This window comes from Drosophila arizonae, chromosome X (assembly GCF_054131065.1).
Source record: "Drosophila arizonae isolate 15081-1271.41 chromosome X, UAZ_ARI_1.0, whole genome shotgun sequence".
NCBI lineage: Eukaryota > Metazoa > Arthropoda > Insecta > Diptera > Drosophilidae > Drosophila > Drosophila arizonae.
Window position 1 is genome coordinate 20,624,067 of NC_142927.1, and position 19,211 is coordinate 20,643,277.

At 38.9% G+C, this 19,211-nt stretch overlaps 1 protein-coding gene and 1 long non-coding RNA gene across 7 annotated transcripts in view; one reads left to right on the forward strand and one right to left on the reverse strand.

Moving 5' to 3' along the window:
* The window catches only part of spri (Src homology 2 domain-containing protein sprint), a 143,734-nt gene that overhangs the window by 33,160 nt on the left and 91,363 nt on the right, over positions 1-19,211 (forward strand). The window lies entirely within an intron of this gene.
* LOC149268003 (uncharacterized) lies at positions 490-19,073 on the reverse strand. Its single transcript, XR_016271213.1, has 3 exons — positions 18,833-19,073; positions 5,262-5,416; positions 490-867 (listed from the first exon to the last, which is right to left on the reverse strand). It is a non-coding gene; the product is annotated as an uncharacterized LOC149268003 (long non-coding RNA).

Below are 19,211 nucleotides of genomic sequence, written 5' to 3' on the forward strand. Positions count from 1 at the left end.
ATGCCTAAAAAATGTGTACATGATACAAGTTAGAGTGGCCTTGGGAGGAGTTTCTGAGCGACAAGCTGAGACCTGCTCAATACAGTTACTCTACATATGTAGCACCGTCCTCTGCAGTATGGGACTTACTATGGAAAATATTTAATTTAATAGCTTATGCTTAAAATATGTTTTCTTAATCAAATCAGAGTGGAGGCCTATACTTTCACAAAGAGACTTCTTACAAATTTCGAAAGTTTAGGAGGTATCAGAAATCCGAAATACTACAAATCATCACGGGGAACCTTCATAGTAAATGTGAAATCTCAAACTATTGTAATAAATATTTACGCTGTAAATCAAATTGATAAATTATCGAGCATTAGAAATAAATAATCATTGATGATTGATATATTGTGCAGTAAAATGTATAAATTATCGATAATTATCGCTCAAATATCGAGGGTTATTAGTTAATGAGTGAATATTATCGACGAATTATGGAATTTTTTTCAAGAACTTATCAAATATTATGAAGAGATTATAGAATTCGTTCGTTAAATCATCGATTATTATTGATGAAGAAAAGAGCTTAGATTTTGATAAACAAATGTTTGACATATGTATATTATTTGACAGATATTATAACAACAACATATATATATAACATATATTACTTGATATATTATAACAAAAACTCAGGCCATTTATGTATGTTTATCAATACTTAAAGATTTAACGATTGTATGATTTTCTTGATCATACAACCAGATTGACTCAAGATGCGATATTGCCTGTTAAATACATTAAAACCAACTTTTATGCATCGGATTTCCATTTTCAATAAGTTCTGCTCAAAGTAATATCCAGTCCAATTTTTTCCAGAATCTGTAACAATAAAATATACATAGATAGAGATAGCAGAAAGTTATATTTAAGACGTTTTCCCTCTCGCTCTTTAACAGTTTCAATATTTTACAGTTTTCTCTGACTGCAAATGAGAAACTGTACTTTTACTAGAGTTCACAAAAAAAGGCAAGCTTTAAGTTTAGCAAAACTCAACTTTCTCATGAAGCTAAATATTTTTCCAGCTATTTCATGCTGGAATTTTCCTTTCCGTTCGCCCTTTTTGTTGCACTCATAAACTAGAAATTTAAATGCATTCATTATTTATGACAATAATTTGTGTTTTTGTTTTGTTTTGTTTAGTTTTCTTTTTGTTTTTTTTTGCTATGGTTTTTATGTTGTTTGTATTTCTGTAGCTGTTGCCAAGGCCGTTGCACAATTGTTGTCGGGCTCTGCCGACAGGCAAATGTCCAAGCGGCAGACAGAGGCTGGGAGCGCCATATCACGCATACGTCATGGGTGCCGGCTATAAAAAGTAACCATGCATAAAATACACACGTCAAAGAAGCGAAGAGGAAGAGCGAGTGAACAAAAAAGAAAAAAATGCTCGTAAATAATGCACAAGCGATTTATCAGCGAGACAGTTGCATTTGCCAGTTGCAGTTGCAGTTGCAGTTGCGCGTTGCAGCAGCCACCCTCGACCCTCGACCCTCAGTGCTTAGCTCTCAACGCGCCCGCGACTTTTCAAATGGCAATTTGGCAATAGTTTTACAATCTGCTGTCAGCGATGGCTAAAAAAAAAAAAAACACCAAAGCCGAATCCAAATCCAAGCAGAACCCACATGAAACTGGTCTCACTCTGAGGTTTCTTTTACTATTTTCTGTGTTTTTTTTGCGAGTTTCTGAGTTTTTGGAGCTTTTGTGGGTTTCACTGTGGCTTGGGCTTGGGTCTGTCTCTGTCTCTGTGTCTGGGTCTCGGGTTTTAGCCCACGCTCGCCGACAGTTTGTTTAGCCCCGTTAAGCCTCACACTAATTACACTTGCGCTTTTTACAAATCCAAACACAAACACACACACACACACACACACACATACAAAGGCGTAAAATTTTTCTTAGTCTGGCCGCAAAAAACACGTTGAAGTAGAATGAGCTACAACTCGAACATATTTTCATTTTCATGGTCAAAATGACAGTCAGCCGGGTAGGGTCGCTATTTTTTTATTCAGCTTTGGTTACAGTTAGCTTTTTGGTTTTATGGTAGCGACAAATATGCAAATACCTCGACTGCAATTTCCCTTTTTTGCTTTGCATTTCACTTTTTCCGTTTCCGCTTTTCTTTTCGCTCTCCTGTTTTTTGGCCCGAAGCACGCAAATCTTGATTTAATTTTCGACTATTAAGCTTAAATGGCAGCCAGCCAAAAATATTTGCGGCTTTCATGCAGAGCAGCTAAAGGATTTGTGCTTTAGCATGACTTAAAGCTCATTAGTCGCATGAATGTGGAAACTTTGTGGCAGCTGCTTCGGTGTTATTAGCAAATGGCCAAATTGTTTCACAAACTATGCAATTTGCCCAGACATTCTTTTGCCCTGTTGCCGTACTTCACCAGGGCTGTGACAGTGTCGGTAATCATGCATGTAACTTGTCGGTTTGAGCTATGGCTTGACCTAAAGCTCATTAGCAGTTAGTGTAAGTTTTCTTCTTAAATTTCGTTTGAATTATGTGGGCTTGTGATTTATGTTGTGTGGGTAAGTTTCACTATGCTTGCCAGTGCTGGCAAACTTTCTTATATTCGGCAGTATTGGTAAATTTTACTATGCTTGCCAGTGTTGGTCAATTTCACTGTTTGCCAGTGGTTGTAAGCTCTGCCGTGTTTGCCAGAGTTAATAAATTGCAGCTATATTTGCCATTGTTGGTGAATTTCATTATGTTTACCAGTGTTGGTAAACTTTCTTATGTTCGACAATATTGGTAGCTTTGACTATGTTTACTAGTGTTGGTAAATTTCACTGTTTGCCAGTGTTAGTAAACTCAGCTGTCTTTGCCAGTGTTGGTAAACTAGATTCTGTTGGCAAATGCGGCTATATTTGGCAGTGTTGGTAAATTTCACTATGTTTCGCAGTGTTGGTCAGCACTGTGCTTACCAGTATTGGCTAATTTCACTGTGTGCTGGTAAATCTCACTATGTTTGCCAGTGTTGGTAAAATTTATTATGTTTGGCAGTATTGGTACATTTGAGTATGTTTGTCAGTGTTGGTAAACTTAACTATGTTTGCCAGAACCAGGGTCAACTTCACTGTATTTACTAGTGTTGGTCAACTTTACGGCGTTTGTCAGTATTGGTAAATTTCATTTTAAAGCTTTGAGTTGGCCTTTTACTTCTTAATAGTACTCCTTGCATATACTGTCTTGCATATTCGATAAGTCTTAACTGAATATGAAGTTTAGCTTGAGCTATAATTTTCAATTATATAATTCGCTAACAATTCATGCTTCATTATATTAGCCAATGTTGTCAAACGTCATAATAGAGCTATGTAAAGCATGCATGTTGTCCATGCTCTATTTTAAAGTACACTGTTGCAACATTTCATTGTTATGGAATTAATGATTTATATATAATATATCTGTATATAATTTTCATTAATATACTTTTATTATAATCCCCTACATTTTTATTATTTTATATTTTATAATCATAGCTTGTCTTCAGCCGACGTTTCCTTTAGCTTTTCAGCATTGATGCAGAATAGCAATGCATGAATTTACCGCAAGCTGTTAAGCTTTCAACGCCTTGCTCTAACATTGTTTGCCAAAAAGCAGCTTACTCTACCTACCGTATGAACGATCTAAACTGTACGCTCATTCATTATATCTAAGGAGCTCATTTTCAGCTGCACACAGCTGCTGTTTTTTAGAGTTGCGTGAAATTTATAGCTGCGCAGTTGGCAAACTTCACTTCAAACTTTTCGCCATCATTGGACAACCCTGGAAAAGTTGAGTTTAGTTTGTGCTCGCTTTTACAACAGCTTACTTAGTTAGTTAGTAGCTATCAGTGTTTAGTTTAGTGACGTTTGTAACGCAATAAAGCAACAGCACTCCATGCATACACTGTTGCCAAACTTCACACTTCGGGACACATCTGGCTGTCAGTTTATGAGCCACCTGCGTATTAGACCCTAACTATCGAGCAGATAACCCTTGCGCCCGGCACACTATTAGTTATTTATATAAACTTTGCACCGGCCAAGTGACATTGGGATCTGCCGCTTGGCCGCCTCGCTGGTGTGTGACAAATGAATTTGGGTCAAAAGTTGTGAAAATTAAAAAACCAAAAAAGGATCCCAACTCAATCGAAGGCGCCAGAGCGTACTCGAACTTGAACTCTACACACACTCACACACACACACACACATTCACACGTGTGATGATGATGATGATGCCACAAACAGTTCGCACGTCTCAGACTCAGCAAAGTTATCTCAAACTCGGCTTTCGACCACTGGACAAAGTTGGTGTCACGGGACAAAAGGGCTGACCGACGATTCGCAACGCTTTGCGGACTTCAAATGACATTCAACTGGTCTGTCGAATTGCAATTTTATTTCCGTTTCCGCATCGACGTGCCACATATGCCGCACGTAGATGCCATGCCTCTCTGTACGCAGCCATTCAATTGAACGTTCGACTTCAATACCCTCTCAAAATGGACTCATTGCAACAATGTTTAATTCGGTTATGGCATTGTATGGTAGAGTCAAGCGAAATATTTGGTTTACCCTCGAATGTTTATAAATTTCTGATCAGTCTATCGGCTGGCACAATCATTGATAGCTTGAATTGCTTAAAAAATTGATAATTTCTAGAGATTGGTTCTCCTTTTGTTATTCAAATTGATACAAAAATCGAACAATCAAAATCGATAACCGACAAACGATTCAAAGCATCTACAAACTTATTTTATTTATCGATAAGTCTTTCTATTCCACAAAATGAATCAACATCGATTTGTTATATCAAAATAATATTTTTAACAAAGTTGTTGGCAACCGAAAGAAGAAGGAGAAATCCATAAATATTATCGATAAGTTTTGCCTTAATGACCAAATATATCGATGTTGTTAGAAATTTCGTAGGTCTGATATTTCAGGGTGTCTTCGAGTCGTTCACTGCCGTTTAGTGCCATCCCACGTGTTTCTCTCTTTTTTTAGGAGCTCATCTTCCGGCCAACCAACTAACCAGCCCACAACAAAGGGGGCAACTAAAACGTTACAAAAGATTTACACCGCTTTTCGACACCGCCTTCGAGCCTCTACCCTTTGCTTCCATAAAGCAGCACCCTCTGACCCAACCCAACCTCCTGCCCTGCCTCGCTGCCTGGGTCCGTCCATTACTTTTGCTTTTGCGGGTTTGAGTAATGGATTAGATTTTTACTCACTTGTTGGATACGCCGGCTGCTCCATCGGTTCACGTTGCCTCCATGCCGTGCCATGCCATTTCTTTATTTTCGCACCCGCCTTTCATAGTGTTTTTTTATGCCCTTGCCATAGACTGTATACTATCATAATGTTATAGCACTTGTTGGCGAAGAAGCTGGAAAAAGTGGCAAGATTTTATTTCCGCACTTTAGATTTGAGATGTAAATTTTAGTTGAAAGCTTTGAAATGGCTTTTAAAGATTCCCGCCTCAATGGTTGTGCGTTAGAAGTTCGCTGGCAAGAGCTCCTTAGATGATTGATAAGAGCTACAATAAATGCCATATCAATCTGATCTTTGTCTTGGATATGCATTGCTTTCAGTGTCATATAATGCGATATTGTAACTCTATCTAGATAATATTAGAGATATCTTAGCATGCGTGTATTTTGCCTTAACAATTTTCTATTCCTCTTACACACACTCTCTCTCTTTCTCTCTCTCTCCTTCTCTCTCTCTCCCTCTCTCTCTCCTTCTCTCTCTCTCTCTCTCTCTCTCTCTCTCTCTCTCTCTCTCTCTCGTTTTCTCTTTATATTTTTCGTCCAAGTGCATTCAGCATTCGTTGTAAAAACTTCCTTTTATCTGTTAGTGCATTGTTTAAGGGTTTCTTTTTTTCCCTGAGATATTTGGTAACCCCTTTTCGACCACAATGCTCCCACATGAAAGCACATTCCTTTAGATTTTTACGCACTGCCTGCTCATGTGTGAAGTGTTCACAACTTTTTGTTGGTCAGACTCAGGAAGATAAAGTTACAATTGGAGTTACCTTCAAGGCTAGCGTATATATGAGCATGTTTCTATAGTTAGATGAAAGATAGTGAGAATCTAGACAGATTTCACCGGATATCAATCCAATACAATCAATACATATTTGACTTATATCGAGTGAATTTTCTGCTTTTTCTGATAATTTATAAAAGTTTCCGTAAAAATCTTTGCCTTGTTTTTTTTTTTTTTTACATCTAGAACCATCTCTCGGTCCCAGCGCTAAATGCTAATTCTAAAGGTATTTTTTTTTTGTAGTACCAATTTCGGGCCGAGAATAAAATGCTGCAAGTCATTATCTGTAGCATACATTCCAGGTAGCAGGCAGCAACTACCTGTGGCCCGACCTCATTTTATGAACCTCCCCCAGAAGGCATCTAAATCTATCGACCAGAACGTGCCCTCCCCCCCAATCAGCTCCCCCTCAATGCTGTTTGTCATTTGCCGTATCAAAATCAATCGAAACTCACAGAAAAACAACAGCAAAAAAAGGAGAAGTGGAAAATAAAGAGGGTGGGGAGACTGGGTGGTAAAAGGTAGGCTATGTGGCAAACCTGCTGCGAGTGCGAGTGGGTGAGAAACCCCAAAAACCATCAAAGAAACGTTGAAATTTTATGAGCCCGCAAGGGTCACATTAAAACGCATGTTAAGGCAACAACTGAAACATCGAGAGAAACACAACAAACACGGCAAACATCGACTGAAGAGAAAGTAGAAAAAACATTGGATCAATCGTTTGGCTAGGTTTTTTTTTTCTTGTTTTGTGGTATGGTGGAAGGGTTTTTTTGTCCTGTGAACATGGAACTGATAAGGTCGCACGGCTTGGTACGCAATGCCTCGACTGGCATTTTAATAGACTGGCTGACGGTTGACGGTGACAGTGTTTACAATGTGTCTGGGTGCAGGTTGTGGTTCATCTGCTGCCACCCGGCTGCCGACAATGAGTCTGCTCCAGAGCGTGGCCAAGTAGAGCGTGACAAAGAGTGCGACCACGTAGCTGAGAGAAGGACAGGGAGAGAGATCAAGAGAGGGGAGGCGGGCATTTGGTCTATTTGATTTGCTCGGGTTAAACAGCAGCCTGACAGAGTCAAGTTAGCTCAAGTCGAAATCAGCTTTAAGCTGGCCAGGGAACGGGCTAGGGAGCTCCTTTAAACACTGTCCCGGCCGCCTGCTGCGATAGTGTCAGGCAAATCAAGTCTCAGCAGGACAAGCAGAATAATTAAACGTGCACAAAGGAAAAACCAAGTTTTTCCTCACAGACAACAATTGAATTTGTTGTGTTCAAAGAAATATGGAAAAGCAATTTCATGAATCGAGTCGAACCATTGTGAGTAAATCCGTTTGACCTTTTATCTAGCTCGACTTTGCGTTATTCCCGCCCCCCCTTTACGGTTTACCCATATGCCACGAGCCAGCCTAGCTAGTCAACATCTGGCAGAGCTTTAAATATTTCGCTGGCAATTCACACTTGATATGAATACTTAGACATATCATTGCCACCGTCATAAGACCAATCCGAAGCCAACTCTGACTGCTGATTCCGCCTCCTCCTCCTGCTGCTGCTGCTCCTGCTGCTGCTTTTTTCTTTATTTATTCGCATTTCTTGGGGCTCCAAGTGTAAAATACTTTTCACTTTTGTTGTCGAAACGTAATCCAAGTTGTATCTATTTACATATTTATCTGCATTTTGCGGTCGAGCGAGGGGTAGCACCGCCGTCTTTTCCAGAATGGGGGCCGTAGCATGCCTACGTGCCGCATCTTTTGGCTGACTCTTTAACTGCTTATGGGTTAGATTTATAGTCACGGCTTTTATTTATGTCACTTTTGCCGTTCTTCTTTACGGGCGAACCATTTTTCTTGCGGCTTTAGCATACTGTCTGGCTGCCTGTCCGTCCGTCCGTCCGTCCGTTCGTCCATCTGTCTGTCGTCCGGCCTGTGTGTTCTTGATCCTAACGTGGACTTCTTCCACCCGTTGCCTAAAATCAATTTCCTTGCCTTTTGTTTTCGCTCGTTTCGGCGCTCGTTCCGCACGATGATGAGGTAAAAGTGTTGCAAGTTTATGTTCCTTATTCTTGTTTTTTGCTTTTTCCCTTTATTTTATTTTACTTTTTTTTTTTTTTGTTTTTGCCAAAGCTCGAGACAACACGCAGCTGCCACAGAGGGTAGCTGTTGGGGGGCTGGGGCCAGCCCTGGCACATTTGGCGCCCAGCCGAGCGCTGTCTTGCATATTTAAGTTGCCCGCTGATGCTGTCGCTTTTTGCTGTTGCTGTTGCTGCCAGCACCCCCCTCCCACCCCTCTCCCTCCCTCTTTTTGGCACGTCCGGCTTTGGGGCTGCACATTTCCGTTAGCCATACCTGGTGGCTGGCTGGTGCTTCATTAGATGCTCAGCTCCTCGGGTCCTTGGCTCCTTGGCACTATCTACGCCATATTTTCATACATTCATTTGGACGCTGCACTCATTTCCGTTAGCCACTCAATGGTCTTCCTGTTTTATGAACTCCACTCGACTCGATTCCACTCGACTCCTTTATTAATGAAGTGGCTCGAGCGAGCCCCTGTCACTATTGCTATCTCCTTCACGAAGCCAATTAGCAAAATGTATGTGTTAATATACATATTTTGTGTTAATTTCCGTTTAATTGTTTAATATGTTGTTTGCATTTTCTATTAGCAACCATCCGCTGCGCATTGTTTCAACAATTATAGCTTCATCCGCCGTACTCTCCGCCTGCTGCTGCTGCTGCTGCGGCTGCGGCTGTTCCCTCTGCTAATTGCATGAAGTGTTACTCAAGTGCCTGTCAGCTTATACATTTCAAGGGTTGAGGTCGTCTCTCTCTCTCTCTCTCTCTCTTTCCGTCTCTATCCAAGTATTCTTGAATACTGTTTGTCGAGCGCTCAAGGGTGAGCCACTGCCGCAAAGCAGCTGAAATTAGCCGTAAAACAGTCGGACAGGTGAACGAACAACTCGTTTAGAACTTACCCGCTGAAGTGGTCAAGCAGCTATTTAGGTCCAACTGAATGAGCTTCCATATATACTTGGCGATCTGTCAGCTAGTGTTAAGTGGGGCTTGTCATGCAAAAGGTAAGCCAAGAGCTTCTGTAGCCAAAAGGATTACACCTTGTGCATAGACATTTATAGTTGAGTTTGCTTAGGATGAGAGATATGTTTGAGCTAAGAGCAAAGACTAACTATACGAGAAATGTTTGACTACGCAAGACTTAAGGCAATTTTGAGTTTTACATAGGCAGAAGGAGTTCTCTTTTATTCTTTGTCTTTCGAGTTTATAACCATAGTAAAGGAGTTTTAACTTAAAACTTTTTTAATATTTAAAAACTTATATGGACAGATGGAAAGCTTTTCTATTCTAAAAAGTTGTTTATTCAGTTTCAAAAATAAGAAAAGGAATTTTAGTCATAGAAAGCTTAAGATTTTTTAAGAGATCTATGTATGTGTCTATATAGAATGAACCTATGTGGTTTTCTTATATTGACATATACGAATATCTGGGAGTACAATAGAAAAACTTTTTCTTCTTTTATCATAAAAAAATGTAGGAAATCTTTTCAAAGCTGGTAGAGGCAGAAGGAATACTCTATAAGCATAGAAAATTCGTAATATTAGGAATAGGAAAAAGAAATACTATTTCAGAATACTTTTTAAGCGCAAGATATTTAAGAATATTACGGAGAATCGAGTCTACTCAAGTTAGTAAAGTGTTGATGCACATGAAAAGCTGAAAAACTCTTTAACCATCTGAAGCTAAGGAATATTTAGCATATTTCGTAAATTTCTTGAATATATCTATTAATTCTATATTTATTACTTTCAAATCAATGCATAGTAAAATCAATCACAAAGGGTACTCCTAAAGACAAAGTAGTAAAGACAATTCTATCCCTAAACTATTTGCTTTGAGAAATCTATATTATATTTAATCTGCCTGAGTCTAGGGTATCTAGCAGGTGAATATTGTCACATACTTTAAAATGGGATTAAGCATGACTGCTTTATTAGTTGTCCACCCGCTGTCCCGTTTAGGCATTCAGCTAAGCTGCTTGGCTAGTTAATTGGCTTAGGAAATGCTGCAGCTGCCAGCAGAGAGCTAATGCCCCATGTTGCACTGTTTGTCTGCGTGCGCTTAACTAATTTAAATCATTTTAATGGCTCAGTCGCGCCCAAGCGATGTATTCGAACTCAACTAATTCTCGCGCAACTCTTAAGCTGCATGCAAATCCCAAATGGCATAAATGTGGCGTCACGGAACCACCGAGATGCTTGGCATCAACTTGGCTCAGAGGCAGACAGTGGCAACCGCAGTTGAAGCAGCCGAAGCTTTCGAACATGGCCAAAAGACGGCGCAACTTTCAATTGTTCGCTGTTTGTTGTGTGTTCGCAAGTCGTAATAGAATAAAGTTTGCCACCATGGGAATTCCAACTGTTGTTTTTCAACCACCTGCCTCCCCCCACTGCCCCACACACACACACAGGGTCCACATCGTTCGCATGCCTCGTGCCCAGGTTCCCAAGGACAAGAGCATAAAAAGCAACATAGATCTCATTCGCGACGTCTTTAGCTTGTTCTGTGCGTGTAATCCACTCAGGCCCAACCCCAGACAGAGCCCCAAACCGAACTCCCCTATACCTTCTACAGTTGTACGTACATATGACAGTTGGCTGAGCCGCCATTTTGCCTGAATTCGTAATCCCAAGTTGGCTCAAAAATAAAGAAGAAGCAGACGATGTTTATTGCCTTCAGTTGAAAGCGCTGTGTGAACAATATGAACAGTTATATATAAATGTTACACATTCCGCTGCGAATACTATATATCATTAAGATATATGTACTAGTACTAGCTATACAATACATTTTGTATATCCCGCTTTAATATACTCTGAAAAGTTCCTTGATAACAATATCAGTTGGAGTTCTGTTATACGACTTAGACAAATATATAAGGGAATGGAAATTGTGGAATTAATATAAAATGTATATAATATTTAATATATAATGTATACCTGATATCCCATATGTATGTGTATATACATTTGTAAGGGGTTTGTGGGGTCTGCAGGAGATCGAAATTCTTTAGCTTTAAAATTGCTAAAATTATTTTTTAAATATATCAACTTATTCCAATGAATATTTTATTAATATATCTGCTTATTCCATATTTATAAAGTTAAGAGTATGAAATTCAAATCTATTTTATATTTATATATTTAAATAGGATCCATGAATATATGCAGTCTGATATCCCATTTATATACCATGATAACCATATATGTATTACAAATATTATTTACTGAGTGTTAGGTATGGCTGACATATACATATTTTTAATATAAATAATCTAAATACACCCATTAAAAATGAGCAGTGAGGGTATAATGGTTTTGTGAAAATGTATGTGAAGAAGCGAGGCAGACCACATAAAGTATATAAATTCTCGATCAGGACGAGGGCTTGAGTCAATATAGTATGTCCCCTAGAGACTGAGCGAGCAAAGCTATTGCTTCTGCATTAGTAATGCTCGACCGATCGCCTCAGGTTTCAATTTCAAACTGTTCTTATATAGAGTGTGAGCATAGTGAAGTGGAGAGTACACTAATATGCCCACTCTTCGAAATGAACCCAAATATAATCGATGCTCTCATTGATCTTATTGATAATGCACTCAGATAACCTCGTCCATAGCGAGTATTTAGTTTTATGCACCCACAGGGTTGTCCACATTCGACGGATCCATCTGGCAACCCTACGCACCAAGTCCATCAAGTTCAAGCCCATACCAAGTCTTTATCTTGCGTCAGTGAACTAAATCTACAGTTGACCAATATTATATATCAATTATTGAGTATATAATTTAATTTTAAATATAATTTATGGAATAATAATTAACGAAATTTAACAGAATATTGAGAATAGGTAAAAAATTGAAGTCGACTTGAACAACTTAAGAGAGCTTGAAATAACTGTGAGAACTTAAAGTTCTTTTAATCAAACCAGCCTCTATCAATACTACTCTCAAATTCTTCTACTTGTATTAGTGCTGCCATCCTGTGTGTGTAACCAGGATGCCATATCGCTTGATAAAGCTCATCATGCAGTTTCATAAATATGGAGTCCATGTGGTATATATGCTCTATAATATATTATAATTAAATGCTTGGTAAACTGATCTTAGCTTTATGCAGCAATTGAATCACATTATATGTATATACATATGTACCTACATACATATCTATATATATTTCTATAGAATATATTTGTATGTATGTATTTATTCCACTTGTGCTCAGTCAAGCACTAAACGCATTCATTCATTCGAAATCCTAGACGAGTCTAATGTTTAACTGTATATGCACATTCATGCATATATACTTATATCGATGCATATATATATATGTATGTCTATATATGCTTGCTTATATATATCGCATGACAGGCATTATATCATTACAAAAAATTGACTTGACAAAGTTTCAAGGCTGCAAAAAATTGCCAAGAAAAAAATAAATTTTCGCCGGTTTTATTTTTATTTTTTTGCACAAATTATAGAAATGAAAGTATGGCACATGTACACACATATGCATATGTATATGTAGATTGATCTATATATACATATAAGTATAGGTCTGTGTGTCTGTGTGTGTGTCTGTGTTTCGCCTACTTAAGTCGCCTGCTGTCGTCTGTCGTCTGTTTATTGCTTTTATTTATTTACTGCCAGCACCTAAGCCATCCGCCCTCAGCCCTCTAAGCGCCCGTTTCTTGTGCCGTTATAGTCGCGCTTTTGATTTGTTGTTGTTGCCGTTGCAGGCGTCGCCGTCGGCGTTGCGTCGCAGGTGTTGCGGCGCTCCATTTTGTGGTGTTTATGTCAAAAAGTGGAATTTTATGTGCGCGCTTAAAAGTATGCAAAATGTTTTTGTCATCTGGTAGATTGTGGAATGGGTGGGGGGGTGGTAGTGTCAGCGGGGGCTGCCTGTCTCGGCTGGGCCATAAAACAGGCGCCCACTCAAAAGTAGGCAACTTGCGTTTTGTTTTTGTTGTTTTTTTTTATCTGACAAACATAAAGATTTTTGTTCTCTTCTTTGGTTTTATGTCGCGCCGGGCTGGCTTGGCCATTTAAACAGCTATTGGGTGGGGGCTAGCACGTAGGGTGGTAATCAATATGCCAACTGTCTATTGATTGGATTTTGATTTGCTTTGGCAGGCGTTGCACGCGGCGAGCCAGTGATTAGGAATTGCGATTGGTAAGCCCGGCGTAAAGGCTGGAGGAGGAGTCATAAAACTAATCAAGTTTAAATGCGAGTTGAGCATCAATGTTAAGCTGCTTTAATGGCTCACCCACACACACACACACACAGAAAAAGAGAGAGAGAGAAAGAGAGTCACTAATTAAGTAATTACTTTTCGCTCATTAAGCGCGACGCAAGGAATTCAACTTCAATTTGACTTGATGCTGATGCTGATGCTCCCCAAACGCCCTGTCGTCTTGTCCATCAAGTGCGCACTTAGCAGATACAACTGACACGCACACACACACACACACACACACTCGCTCACATATGCCAGCAGAGTTGGCAAGTTTTTGCGCATTTTATGCTGCTTTGGCTCCTTTGGCCGCCGTCTCGTCTTCTTCTTCTTCTTCAACTTCTTCGTTTCTCGCTCTCGTCTACGACATCAATCGATTGAATCGACGACGCTTAAATATTAATGATAACATGAAGCTAACGGTGGCAAACTCCCCATGCTAGAGCCCCCAATGTCGCCAACCCACCCCGCCTGCCCTCCTGCCCTCCTGCCTGCTACCCATTCGGCTACAGTTTAAGTAGTGGAGCCTGCAACGCATTTCATAAGCAGCATCAAAAGTTTTGCGCAGTTTTCCGAATGACTCATGCGAATCATGAGGGTCGGCCTTAAGCACCAGCGAATGCTCTTAGAATTCGATACAGACTGAAGGAAATCTGCAAGAGTAAGAATAATTCCAATAGAGCTATGGGAGCTATAGGAGCAACAGCTTTACTTGCAAGCTGAAGCCAATTTGTGAAGACTTAAAAAGAGCATTATAATGTATTTATAGAAAAAGCTCGTGAATCACACTTGAATAAGTTTGTTTTCTATCAATATACATTCATACGGAATATAGGTGTTGAACTTGATAAAAAACCCCTAACTAAACAAAACTAATAAAGATTAAGACTTGAATTAAAGTACTACATAAATTGGGCTCAAATTGTAGCTTTTAGAACGCTTACTATGATCAAGCTAAGAAGCATTTGCTACACATAAGGCAAAGCTTAAGGTTGTATCACTGTGGTGGAAACTCCATTGACGTGATGTAAAAAATTAGCCAATTCTCAAGAAAAGCTTTATAAAGTTTATGCTTCAAGAAGTTTGTTAAAATTTTTATATAATTAATGAACTTATATTACAGTAAGTCGAGCTTTAAGCTGTACCTAATAAAGCAAATCAATGTATATCTGTAATTAATGAGCTTTCATAGCAGATTAAACTTGAAGCCGTATCTAACAGTGTAATTGAAGCTTAACTGAATTGAAGTAAAAAAGTCATGTCGCTAAGCTTCAATCAGTATGATTAATATTATTTAAGACAGCTTTCAAAAGCTTTAAGTTTTATGCTAATGAGCTTTCAGTGATCATTTACACATTTCCTAGTTTATATAGACACTCTACAACTTGAATACAATTTTCTCTAAAGCTGAAAGCTGTAAAGCTTTAAGCTGAACGTTAAGCTTAAGTTCATATTGTAAATACTTCAATGCAGCTTTCAAACTTTAATCTTAAATTAAAGAGCTTTCTTAAATTAAAGAGCTTTATGCCAAAAAGCTTTAAGCTGACTTGAGCTCAAATACCCTACAGCCGAACAGCTGATATGCCCCATCGAGTCTAACGCAGCGCACAGCAGCCGAAAAAATTGCGAAAAAGTGTAAGAAAAATATCAGACTCCATAATTAACTTGCTCACAACGCGCACAAAATGACGCGGAGCTAACAAAGGACGAAAAGGACGACAAGGACAAGGACACGATCTGCGCTGTGCAGTTGTGTGCGCCGCATGCTGCATGCCATGCGGGTGTGGGCGTGGCACTTACATGGAATACTATGGTTTTCGTTATTGGTAGCAGCCGCGTCAACGATTTCTCTTGTTTTTTTTTTCTCCACGTTTCAACTTTCAGCATATATATGTATATGTATATGTATTTGTATATATGAGGCCGCAACAGCGAAAAGTTAGCAAAGCCGTGCACTGAAGTGCTTTAAAAAGATAAAAGCCATTTATCACGCATGTACACTCACACACACACACACACGCACGCACACACACTCTCATATATAGAGACAGACTGATGCCTAGACAGGTGGTGCAGTGTATGGAATTTAGCGAGCAGACACGCGTGCCGCAACGCATTTTCATTGAACTGAGTAATCCTTGGCGAGAGATGAAAATTTATTCAGATCCAAAGTTGCAGCGACGCGTGAATACCCTAACTATAAGAGTGGAAATGATAGGTACAATATGGAGGGTGTGTGTGAAAACAATATAAACATAAATAAATAATAAATATAAAAACTATACAAATTTTTATATATTTTGTATTATAATAAAATATTGACAATTTTCTGTTCTAGCTTGAGTTAGCTATAAAATCGCTATAAAGTGTAGTTAAAAAAGCCAAGTTAGAACTCTCTGAAAATTGGTAAAATGTGGACGGTGTGTGAGTGCAGCATGAAAACAATAAAAATATAAATAAATTATAAATATAAAAAACTATACAAATTTTTATATATTTTGTATTATAATAAAATATTGACAATTTTCTGTTTTAGCTTGAGTTAACTATAAAATGTAGTTAAAAAAGCCAAGTTAGAACTTTCTGAAAAAGTATATCATATCTAGCAATTAGAAGGATATCAGAATAGATGATTTGTCAAATATATAGAGATACATCAACAATTGTTATGAACTGAATTGCATATATACAGTGAGTAACATTAATAATCGTGTTTTTTTTTTCAACTTCAAACGCCTATAAAACATATAATATTAATTAAAATTAATATAGTGTAAATGTTAAATAGTCAATGGAACAATAACCTTTCCGATCAGGTATATATCAATATACTACCAATATACTACATAAACCGAGTCGATGTAGCCCTGTCCGTTTGTCCGTCCATCCGTCCGTCCGTATGAGCAAGTCGATCTCAGAAGATGTAAGAGCTAGAGAGCTGAAGATTTGCATGCATACTCGTGTATACCATTCGCAGTACGAGTTTATCATAGTTTTTCGATCTATACATTCATTTCTTCAAATATTCACATTATTATGTGATTTACATTAATCGATAATTATTAATTAATTAATAATATTAAAAAATCGATCTATAGTACTTTATAGATATATACAATAGAACAATTAAGCAACATTAGTTATTTTATTTTTAAGTATCCCCATATATTTATTTCCTTAAATTCCCATTCTTCGCATGTGTCACAAATCGAACAGCATAGTCCACATGCTCTTCAACCCTAATTATACACTAATAATAACAGAAGGTGAAGGCAAATGTAAAGCCAAGACGACAACGCATTTTGCAGGCTTAGGCTTTGCTGTTGCCGCACCACTAACCCACCCCAACACCCCACCACCCACCACCTAATCAGCCCACCAGCCCACCAGCGCACTGCTGCTAAGCCGCTTAGTCGATCAGCCATTGCCATTAGCTGTTGGCGCAGTGACCGTCGCACCTCAACCCCAGTCCATGGCAGCTACTGCCCCGCACCCACCCGCAACACTCCGAGAATACACACTAAGCTATGCAGGCAGATAATTTTCCGGCCGCAAAGCATGCAACAGTTTTTGTTTTGGGCTCTTGGCTTTTCAGTGCACGTAGCAAAAGTTAGCCGAGTCATAAACCAGTTTTTCAATTTGTAATGGAAACGGCCAGCAAAAAAAGGAATAATAAGAGGAAAAAACGAAAAAGGTTTGCTACTTTTTGCAAAGTGTATTGGCAACTTGGCGGGCAGGTGGGCGGAGTGGGCGGGGTGGGGCTTGGCATGGGCCAGAGGAATCGAGTCGTGTCGTAAATAAGCAGCAGCAGCAGCTAGAGATAAGAGCAGCCACTTGTGTGTGTTTGCTCCTTTTATTTTATTTTTTGTTTTTTGGCTCGTTGAATGCAATGGTTGCCACTAAATTTTCCACACTGCCGCCGACGCGGACGCTAACGTCGACGTCGACGTCGGCAGCGCCAGGCATCGGTTTTTATCGCATTCGCGTGTCTGGCATGCATGCTTCACTTATGCCAATACTCGAACCCCTCCACCGTTCCTCTTACTCTCTCTGTCTACCCCTCTATCTCTCTCTCTCGCTCTCTCTGCGGCTCCCACACGCAACAAAGCTGAAAATTGCTACTTTGTTCAGCGTCGCCGTCGTCGAGCTAGAGAAATGTGGAGTACTGGGTTAATATGTCTATCACTTTTATGGCTAGTTGCCTCCGCTAAGCACATATTAATTTTGAGAGTTATTGTTGTTGCTGTTGCAACTTTCGCATTCATTTTGGTGACGATTGCGCAAGCTAAAAAAAAGAGCTAAAAATCTAAGCTAAAAATGTCATCATTTCATAATTTGACTCCAAGTCCATGTGAGCTGAACTATAGAAAAAATGTCTATGCCAAAAAGAGTCTGTCTGGAACTAAAGAATAAAGTAAGTTGGAAAAATAAAAATTTTAAAAAATTGTTAGATTAATAAACAGAATGTAATATGATAATAAATCATAATAATAATTTTATAGATCTATAATAGCTTCTATAGTCCTAGCTGGGAAATTAATTTAATCAAATAAGCTGCAAATAAGCTGTCTTAAATATTTTACAAATTTTATAAAGAGCTTCGTTTTTAGATAAAATATAGAGATTTATTAATTTCAATGTATATATATTTATTGAAATTAACGAGTAAGGGAAAAACTTATATTGTTATATACAAAATATTTAATATAAATCAAACTTCAATATAGATGGGTATACATCTCTATACATATACTAATTGTCACATACATGGAAATTTACTGAAGGAGAAAAATTTTTCTCAAAAAATTGTCCACACATTGTCAATACTCTTACACCTACAACTGTTTATACTTCATTATTATAGCCTAAACTCATTGAAAATGGGAAATTAGATTATAGAGTCAATATAATTATAATAATTTAAAATGGCACGAGGATCAGTTTTTTCGATATACACTGAAATTCAAATTAAATTGTCGAGAATGAAAATTTTTCAAAGGGATAAAAAGTTTTTCAAGGTATCGCGATTTTCGGAGGTACAAATTATCGAGAATCGACCGTGTTTTTCTTGCTTTTCTTCTTAACATTATCGAGAGCTTAGCGATAATATGAAATGAAAACTAATTTATATAGTAAATCACTGGCTAGAGAGGCCTTTGGCTATTTACTTCTCCTTACTTCTCCTTATTATTATTATTGTTATTATGTTGGTTCTTCTACGCTTGGCATTGGGTATTTGCATTTGGAATCTAGTTGCAGTGGCCAGTGCCAGCTACGCTTGAGAGCTCAGTTAATGCATTTGATCAATGCTTCGCTCTCGTTATCGCCTCTCTCTATCTTGCACAGTCTCTCTCTCTCTCTCTCACACACACACACACACTCTCTCGCTCTTGTTGTCTTCTGTCGCCTTGCTGTGTTTGCTTCCTAGTGGAGGCCGCAACGGGTTTCGCCTTACCACTTGCCGCTGCCTCAGGGCTGCTGCACTTGTTGTTAGCAACAACAACAACAATAGCAATTGCAAAAAACCTTTACGCCTGCTGCACAGGTTGTTGTTGTTTGGTTGGCTGTTATTGGATTATGCGCTTTCTCTTTCACACATTTCCGCATGCAGAGCTGCAGTAATAGCGGAGGGCAACGCCAGTCGCGGAAAAACCAGACCGACGCGTCGGCCTCCTGTCCGGTGAAAAGCGCTGCAACTAAACTGAGAAAATCGCTGCCAAGCCGGTCCAAGCTGAACAACATGTGTGTGAATGGATAGCAATTGGCAGCGGGCAGCGAGCAGCGGGCAGCGGGCAACGGATAGCGCATAGCGTGGTCAGCGATTGGTAAACCAT